The sequence below is a fragment of the Parasteatoda tepidariorum genome, chromosome 8 (assembly GCF_982258835.1).
Source record: "Parasteatoda tepidariorum strain Cologne lab strain chromosome 8, Ptep-v5.0, whole genome shotgun sequence".
NCBI lineage: Eukaryota > Metazoa > Arthropoda > Arachnida > Araneae > Theridiidae > Parasteatoda > Parasteatoda tepidariorum.
In genome coordinates, this window is record NC_141762.1 from 88094011 (window position 1) to 88104444 (window position 10434).

General features: G+C 28.8%; 1 protein-coding gene across 1 annotated transcript in view; it reads left to right on the forward strand.

Annotated features, from left to right (window-relative positions):
- Nucleotides 1-10434, forward strand: part of LOC147806500 (uncharacterized) — a 251109-nt gene that overhangs the window by 88173 nt on the left and 152502 nt on the right. The gene's annotated exons all lie outside the window — the stretch shown is intronic.

Genomic DNA, 10434 nt, shown 5'->3' on the forward strand with positions numbered 1-10434 from the left:
GAGCCGTTTATGAAATGTGAGAACGAAATGCAAAAATTAAAATATATTTTTTTTCCTGATACTGAAACCTATAACGTTTAACAGTTAAGGGTTTAGAGTAATTGAATATCAAATAATTCTTAAGAAACTATTTCTGCTCAGTCACAACAATGTCTCAAACCTAACTGTTATGAAATATTTAGGATTTGCTTTTGAAATTAATATTTTAGGATCCGTTTTAAGCCTACTAACAGTAAAATATCCAATTAAATAAACTATAATTGTATTTTCTATATATTATTTTAAAATTATACAACCTTTACAAAAACTAAAATTTCGTAGGTCACATTTGGTCTCGCACGTGCCATCACAAAATCGAAACTTTTATAAATCATTAAAAGTTATCATCATTAAAGGTAGGACACATCATAATGACTAAGAATTATTCAATAGCAACTCAGGATCGGAAATGTCATTGTACGCAGCTAGGGATGCTTCCCCTTTATGAAAATACTGTTCGTGTCCGTTTGAACTGGTACATCTGTTACCTAAAATATCTCAACTTTTTGTTAATTTTATGTTCTCTAAAAAGTATTATAGAAAACTATATTAGAATGGGCTCAAAAATATCTGTTGTATTGTAATTTAATGATATGGCAAGCTCAGAGCTCTCCTTAGGAATAAAAAAGGGCAAAGCGCTTCTTCTCAGAAAAAGGTACTTTAATTTTGAAAGGGCACTCACTTAACATCATAAATCGTTATCAAAATGCATAATACTAAGTAATAACAGAACTTTATCTTTAACAATTTTTAAATTACCCTCTCATACTATTTAATGAGCACATTTAAAAAAGTAATTTTCTCTCATTTTTAAAATATGAGAAAAATTTGTAGTTTATGAAAATAATTAAGGACATGCTAAAAGGCAATCTATGTGCATATTCTGTTTTTCAAAAAAGAAAAAGAAAGAAGATAAACTAACAAAAAAATTATTAATTGATAAACAACTGGATAGCTTTTTTCTATAATTTAAACTGAATATTTTGAAAAAATAAGCATTTAAAAAAAAAAGGCATTTATTTAAAAAACTGCTTTAAAGTTTAAAATCACTTTAAAAATTACTTAATATCCCCCCCGCGCCAGAAAAAAGAAAGAAAGAAAGAAAATTTAAACAGTTGAGAATAATCCTAATAAAGTAAATATTTGTAATAGTAATCAGAATTAAATCTATAAACACAGATAATTTTACTAATGTGCAATTATTATTTAAACAGTGAATTAATGTTTTTCACAATAGAACTGAATAAAAAGACTGTGTTTTTAGGAGATGATTTCTTATTTTTAAGAAAAAAGGGCAAAGAAGGCGCATTTATTGGGAATAACGGGCAAGAGACGCGGGCCACCAGTCAAAAAATGCTTTGGGAGAACACTGGGCCAGCTTGTTTGGCGCCAAATCAATAAATTACAATAAAATGGCTATTTTTGAGCCTATTTGAATGCAATTTTTGGCACTAATTTTAAAAAACATAAACTGAGATAATTTAGCTTAGCAAAAGAACCTCTTCAAAAGATCGCGAGGAAACAGTTCATAATAAAGAAGCGTCAATAACGACGTAGAAGGAAATTTCTGATTATGGGTTGCTATGCATTTCTTAATCCTCATGATGTATCCTACCTTTCTTAGAAGTTTGTCGCAACATTTAAGGGACAGTCTGGATGTAAAAATAATGTTGAATATCGCAAATAAAGCTACAAAAACAAATAAGCTGCAGTTTCAGTTGTATAATAAGACACCTTGCTTGGTGCTACAGCGCAAAACGGAAGAATAAAACGAGGAAGGTACAGAAGGAAAACTACAAACAAGTTACAACAGGAAAAAAATATGGAGAACAAGCATGAACAAGAAAATCGAATAAAGAAGCAGAGATAATAAACAGACGAGTAAGAGCCATAGATTGAAATAAAGTAAAATGGATTTCTGGTCATTTGGAAAGAATGGGGAACTAGTAATATCATAACGCCGGCCAGGTGGCCGAGCGGTAAGCGTGCCTGACTGCGGAGCCAGTGGCTGTGGGTTCGAATCCCGCTCTGGGCATGGATGTTTCTTCTCTCTCTTTGTGTTCTCCTCTGTGTGTGATTGTGGGAATGTGACCCGCCCTGGGTTTGAGGTTGTGTGACGTGGGCGACTCTGCTCCACCGCCGTGGCTTCGCCACAGGTGTCCACTGGGTAACGAATAGCAGTTCTGGCACTTTCTGAGGCCAATGGACAATAGTTCCAAGTGCCCGCCATTAAAAAAAAAAATATATATATATATATCATAACTCTGTAATTGGATTGTTGTTGTTGTTGTTGTTCATTTACGTCGCACTAGAGCTGCACAATGGGCTATTGGCGATGGTCTGGGAAACATCCCTGAGGATGATCCGAAGACATGCCATAACAATTTTGATCCTCTGCGGAGGGGATGGCACCCCCGCTTCGGTAGTCCGACGACCTGCACGCGAAATCAAGCACTTTACGGTAGAACAGTTTAATGAGGACCGATACCGCACACCCTCGGTCCCTACGCAGGCTGATCCAAGTGGTCACCCACCCGCACACTGACCGCAGCCAGGGATGCTTGACTTCGGTGATCTGCTGGGAACCGTGTCTTAACGATCAGTCCACTGCGGTACCTGTAAATGGAATTCTTAAAGATATGAAATGAAGCTCTGAAATCAAGGTCAGTAGTCGAAGAACAGTTTTGAATAGTTTTAGAAGAAAACCCAAACCTTTATGATTCGAATTTCAGCTATATAAGACAATTTAATATTCGAATTATGTCTTTATCTGTCATGTCCTTTAAATCGAAGTATAAGAAAGTGATAACAGACTCAAGACCACAGTAACAAGGTCATTGGTAAGCACCTCAGCTATTGATGGCAGCAATATAGTTTTAAAGGTTGGGGAAATCTAGTTTGTACGAAAGGCAGAAAAGGACTTTTTAAATATTACCAATTTTAAGATTGGTTCTGTGATAAATAGGTAAAATAATCAAATTATTAAGGTTTGAATCCGAGAGTTTTTTGAACTCGGTAAATGGTTTAATGAATATTATGTACAACTCATTGCTCCAACAATAAATGAAATGCTTTGATTTATGAAAATTTATATTTGCATTATCTAGTTTTGCAATTATGATTCAAAATCGCGTAATTTACTCGATTTTGTTCAAGGGGGTTTCTTTTCATGAAAATAATATTACATAAAAGATATTTTAGAATCAAATTTAAGATGAATAGCCTGAATCATGTAAGACATTTTTTAATAGATAAAAAGCATATGAATGTTTTCCAAAATAATGCTATTTTCTTGCCACTGTCTGATACGAGATATATTAGAAGAAAATAATGTTAGTGAGTTCATTCGTAAAGAGCTCTAAAGTATTTTACATTGCAAAACAAATATTACTAAAGATTCGAATATTTAAAAAATACTAGACAAAAGCAATTAAACTTACTAGAAAAGCCAGATTTTCCGATGTCACTGTCACTAAATTTACAGTTTTGAGACAATTTCGTTATGATAATAAAACGGTAACAGGCAGTACTATAGTAACAATACTTTACTTACATAAATTGTTTAGGCTCAATACTACTGAAAAAACTATTGATTTTTTTTCGATTCAACAATGCATAATTTAATAAACTAAATAATGATGGAATTCGCTTTACAATTCAAATATAAAGAACATAATTTGGGGCATTTAACTACATTTAATCGCTCACAAAGGAAGATAATTTGAATAAATCGTTTTCCAGTATTTTGAATTGAGTTTTACACAAATGAAACATATTTTGCTAAATCGTATTGTTACATAACTAATAGAAAATATGAAAAATTATAAGGCTCCTTAAAAAAGATTTAATTATATTTTGAGAAATTATTTTTTTTCTTAATTTAACATGAACAAAGGCATTTGTAATGCCTTTTAAATATTTACAAAAGGGAGAAAGATAATTTTATTATATATTCGATTTTGATGGGTTCTTTTATTTGCAAGTATAATTATTCTTCAATGAGAATTTTTACGATTTGAACTTTTAAGCATATGTTACTATAACTTTTTTTTCATTTCAAAATGAATTCGATGGTGCATAATAATTACCAAGTAAAAAGGAAATAGAACTTATCAGTTTCTTCTATTTGAATATTATGTATATATATATATATATATATATATATATATATATATATATATATATATATATATATATATATATATATATATATATATATATATATATATATATATATAATATATATATATATATATATATATATATATATATATATATATATATATATATATATATATATATATATATATATATATATATATATATATATATATATATATATATATATATAATATATATATATAGATATATATATATATATATATATATATATATATATATATATATATATATATATATATATATATATATATATATATATATATATATATATATATATATATATATATAGAATATATATATATATATATATATATATATATATATATATATATATATATATATATATATATATATATATATATACATATATATATATACAGGGCTGAAGAGAATAGAAGGGCTGGTTCACTCCTTAGAAGAAACTCTCGCCGCGCCAATCCTCCGATTTTCTCTAGTGACGTCACTTTGGCGTAATGCTCGCACTTTTACTTCAAGAACAGAGCGTACGGCCTTACTAGCTCTAACTAATATTGGAGCATTTCTTTTTGTGACATATTCTAAGACATTTGTTATTTTCTATAATGATTTTCCTCAGTTTTCGCCGTGAATTTAAAAAATTTTAAAACTATTAACGAAATTCCAGTTTGCGCGATTGCAACTTGCGAAAATTCTGATAGAAAAACAAAATATATAATTTTCCACGTGCTCCCTAAATTAAATGAACAACTATGTAAAGAATGGATTCCGAAATGACAGAGTTAATGTAAAACAGTAATACGTTTTTTCTATCGTTAAGAACTTTTATAAAAATTTGTTATCTAAATCGCCTAGAAGGAATAGAAATTAAAAAATGGATTAAGTCGAAGAAAATTGAAATGTAAGTAAAGAGTATAAATAAAATATATAGTGAGCAGTTGAAATTCTCCTAATTTCATTACTTATTTTTTTAATGTAGTTATTCTAAATATTTATGATTCTTTTAAAAATTATATTCTCTTGAATTTAAATATCTATAAATTATATCATCTTAAATTTAAATATCTATAAACAATTGTAAAATTTCTAATGTCATTATGAAACTAAATTATTATTTTGTTTCAGTAATTAGGGTTTAAGGTTGATGTTTCCTAATGATTGAGTATGAACAAATTGCTATTAACTACATATTTTAAAATCGGGGATTCTGAATATAACAGAATATGTAGAAAAAAAAGTGTCGATATATGCTTTCATTTTTCTTAATAATTAAAGTTAAAACTGAACTTCTTAAAATAAAGTATTTATAGTGTCATTTTCTCCAACTAGTAAAATATTTTTATAAGTTTAAAATGGTATTTTTTTAATATAATGGCCAAGAAAGTTTTTTTAAACTATGTTTATGAATCGAAATAATGTGTTAGTTCCGTAAAGTTTGAAAGCTAATAACCAGAAAAGAACTTATTTTTACAAAGAGAAAGAAGCAAAGTTTTTCTTTGTTAATTTATATAATTTTTCCATGTGCAAATCCTTTTCGGGTAAATCCGTGGCTAAAATTATGTGCAAAACAGGCAATTCATGTTTCTCTTTTCTATTTATATTTTTTTCTTAAATAAATATTTATTTTCTAAAATTATTTATGGTCAACTTCCCTAAATTATCCAGTATAATATTACATCCATTTCGGCGCAAGGTACAGCACATCCATTTCGGGCCCATCCTTGGTAACTAACAAATCAAACGCACTTCAGCAATGCAGTAAGAACAGCACTTTAAAACAAAACTCCTCTAATTACACTCAATTTGCGTTTTTATTTTCATATTTTGCAATCTGGCAATCTTGTTACGAAAATATTTTTCAAATCATTCTTAAAAAATCTCCCGTACATTTGAATTCGCTACTCGCTTTATAGATGAAACCTATATTTCATCTATGTTTTATTCTGTTTTTTCTTTTTCTTTTATTTTATTTTCTGTTTTTACGTGCTATTTTTACTTTTTGTGTTTTATTTTATTTGTTGTAATTTTAGTAAAAAAAAATTTTGAGTTCTCCTCACACTATTGTATTAATATATTTTGCTTTGGCTATATTGATACAATATCAGAAAGCACTCTTTTTTACGGATATAATCGTGTGGGCTGATGAAAAGATTATATCTTTTATCTTCCGGATTTTTTTAAAAACTTTTATCCTTTTTATTTATTTTTTTCCAGTTGTTTGTTATTTTTTATTATTTTTTTTCTTCATATGTCCGTAATTTAAATATATATATCTATATAAAATGAAACTGAATGATCTAAGAATGAAAGATTTTTAAATGCTAGTGACTCTTTAATGGAATGCATTGTATAATTTATTGTTATTTGGTTGAATCTAAAGCAAATTACATTTAAAAATGAATAATTGATAGAATATAAAATATTGATAGAAATAAAGTAGTTAAAATTAATATTTAACTATTTTTACAAAATTTAAGCAGAAGTTAATAGTTGACAGTTTGCAGTTTCTCATGACTTTGAAAGAAATAACAATTTTACTTAACAATAACGAACGATATAAGAACGAATTAAAACACTGAAATCACAATTAAGAAAAAATAATATTTTATTATTTTTGCTCAGTTTTTTTTACAGATAATTGACAATTACATGTTTACAATTTAATTAATTCTTAGAAATTTGGCTTAGCATGGATAAAAACTATTACTATTTTTATTATGAAGCATTTAATATGCACATTGTTGTTTTGGAAGCTAAAAAAGTGAATATTGCATAATTAAAGGCTCTTTATTGTATTATTATTAAAATTTATTTGTGTTTCAATAAAAAAAAGTAAAAAAAAGAATGTTATAGTTTTAAATGTTATTCGGAAAGTAATTTTTTAGTTCCTTCGGAAATAATTGTGATAAGTAAATACAGTCAGACCTTGATATAAGGTCATCTGCATATAAAGTCACTTTTCCAAAGTCCTATCACACGGTTCCCAGCAGATCACCGAAGTCAGCATCACTGGCTGAGGTCAGTGTGCGGGTGGGTGAAAACTTGGATCAGTCTGCGTAGGGACCGAGGGTGTGCGGTATTGATCCTCGTTAAACTGTTCTACCGTAAAGTGCTCGACTTCGCGTGCAGGTCGTCGGGCTACCGAAGCGGGGTTGCCATCCCCTCAGCGGAGGATCAAAATTGTGATGGCATGTCTTCGGATCATCCTTAGGGATGTTTCCCAGACCCCAGACTTTTCTTTCCCAGACATTTCTACATGCTTTACTTCTGGCTTTTTCAATTTTCGTCTTATCCGTAAAACGCATGTAGCACTATCGATGATAGCCACTATTTGAGGTGGATAAATCTTTTGAAATTATATTGTCAGCTATTTCCCCTTCTTTCCCACCTATTGTAATCCATTCTTGAGCAGATTCTTTTACTTTCTTTATACTTTTTTCCTTAAAATTTACTAGTTTTTCATCCTTTTTTGTAGTAACTAGATGAATATAACAATCGCTGGAAGCTATCTCGCTACGTTTGTTTACAAACAAATGATGCCAGATACGTATAACTAGTTTTCAAAAAGGTTAAATAAGCAAAATTTTTAATTTGAATGTTTAATTTATTTCAAAATATACAATTGTGAGACATAATTATTAAATAATATGCTTGAAATTGTTTTATTTCTTAAAATAAAAATAAATTTTGATGGCGCCATCTATGAGCATTATCTACTACTACACGCAAAAGCCTGCAATGGGATCCATTTTTAATTAAGTTTTTACTAATTAATGTGCAAGTTCCCCTTGGGGAACATTTGAAATTTTTGCTATACATGTCTTTGGGAATTCATATACAAAAATTTGCGTAGTTAAGTAATATGGCAAACGAACTAAAACAATATTGCATGATCCCCTATGGACTAATAGCCCATTGTGCAGCTCTAATGCCACGTAAATGAGCAAATCAAATCAATCAAAGTCCTGGCTCACTGTATAGGAATTCTTTGTTACAGATTATCGGATTTTAAAATTCAAGTCAAGTTTTTTTTAAATTCGTTATAACTTATAAGGTGATTTTTATCTGAGGAGCGGGGAGCTCTTTTCTTATGCAAGCCTATTTAACTTCCTTACAAGGCATTTACCCCTCTCGAGTTCTAAGAAAATGTTGCAGCCAACGGAGAGAGTTTCCACTCCCCAGTTCACAAATAATTTTCTCCTGCCTTTGCTGCCAGTAATTGCACGTCCCTGTCCACACTTCCAAGGAGGGGGCTTTCGCCATTCCGACAAGAACAAAGGACAAGTTTTCCCATCGTGTCACGTGACCACTTGCTGACCAGACCAGAGGAAAGAATTTCATTCGAACCTCTCTCATCGTGTCATCATGTTGGCAAAGAGAAAGACGTTGACTCTATCAGAGAAAGAAAAAATCGCTGAAGATTTTGAAAATTCAAATTTATCGAAAGCACGTTTTGCCGAAGAACGTGGTATACCACGCACCACTTTAAACAATATTCTGTCTTCGCATCGCAATGAAAATGGGAGTGTTCAAATTATTTGGACGTCATCACACTTGTCAACTGTGTTCAAGAGTAATAGTTAACAGTGAGAATGCGTCGTCATCGCATGCGTTGCTACGGCGAAAGCTGCTGTTTTTCTTTTAACTAGCAGGCATTTTTAATATATTTACGTAATAATAATTTAAAGTATTTTTATATTCTTTGCATTGTTAACTTATAATTACTGGCTAGTCGGTGATTTGAATATAAATATGAATACTGAAGAAGAAAAAGTATTTTGTGAGTTCTTGAAACATGTAAATAAACAGGATTGCGAAAGCTGCTGTTTTTCTTTTTATTTTCACTAGCAGGCATTTTTAATGTAATTACATAATAATAATTTAAAGTATTTTGATATTCTTATTATTATTAACGTATAATAACTGTCTTGATGGTGATTTTAATATAAATATGAATGCTGAAGGATGAAAAGTATTATGAAACACGTACATAGGCAGGATTTGAAAACCAATCCGACGACAAACATCAATGGAGACAGTTTCTGCAACCCATGATTTGAAATGTTGTGGCGTTTAACGGAGTCAATGCAGAACGAAAAAGCATTTGACCAATGGGTAACCAGTGATCGTAATAAAGCGATAAAAACTTTTTCCTTTTTCTTTTTTTTTTTACTTATTATTATTTTTTTTTGTTTTAAGTAACTCACACTTTGTATTATATTTTAATACTTTAATAATAAACTTCCATAATCCTTCTACTGAAAAATTTGAAGAAAAAAAAAGGAATTTTATAATTTATAATGACATGATTGCTTTGTATTTTTAAATTGCATTATTTAATTTTTATCAAACTTTCTTCGAGTTAAGGAACTTCCATAGCATCTCGGGCACAAATTTTGTAATCTTTCTTCTGCATTTTTTCTTTTATTTCAGATTGCCATTTTCTTCCTTTTTTTTTTAAAAAAAAAATTTTATTGAATAATTTTTAAATTTTAATTTTATATTACTATAATTATATTATATTATTATTTTTTAAATTTTATGTTATGAATCTTTTACAATATATATAATTTACAATACATTTATATCATCTGTATATCACTGCTATAAGCATATTCTTGTAGTCATAAATTATATGTGAAAAAAGAGTATTATAGAGTTTTTAAAGTTGTTCATAAAGTGTTATTGATTTATATATTATAGTTGCTTCTTGTAATCAAATAAAATGGCAATAAAATAATATTAAGATTATAAAATGTAGTTCATAACCAACCATTACAACAGTTTAGTTTCTCAAAAAAAGTAGTATCAAAGTTACAATAACAGTAATTATTTTCATTAAATAATTATCTTTAAATATTTCATCAAATAAGAATATGAAAGAACAATGCATCTTATTGTATAGAAAAATTAGAAGTTGTTTAATTATGAAGCATATGCATTCTTATAATGTATTTTCTGAAAGATACAAAAGGCCCTCTTTTCCCCAAGTATTCAAATGATTTATATAATTCTCTTTTTCGTTAGAAACAACTTTTAAAACTAATTAAATTTGATCAGATTTAAAATGTTACTGTTTTTTTTTTAATTGTTTTGCAGGTTGTCTAAATTAGTTCGAATTGTATATATATATATATATATATATATATATATATATATATATATATATATATATATATATATATATATATATGTGTGTGTGTGTGTGTGTGTGTGTGTGTGTGTGTGTGTGTTGGG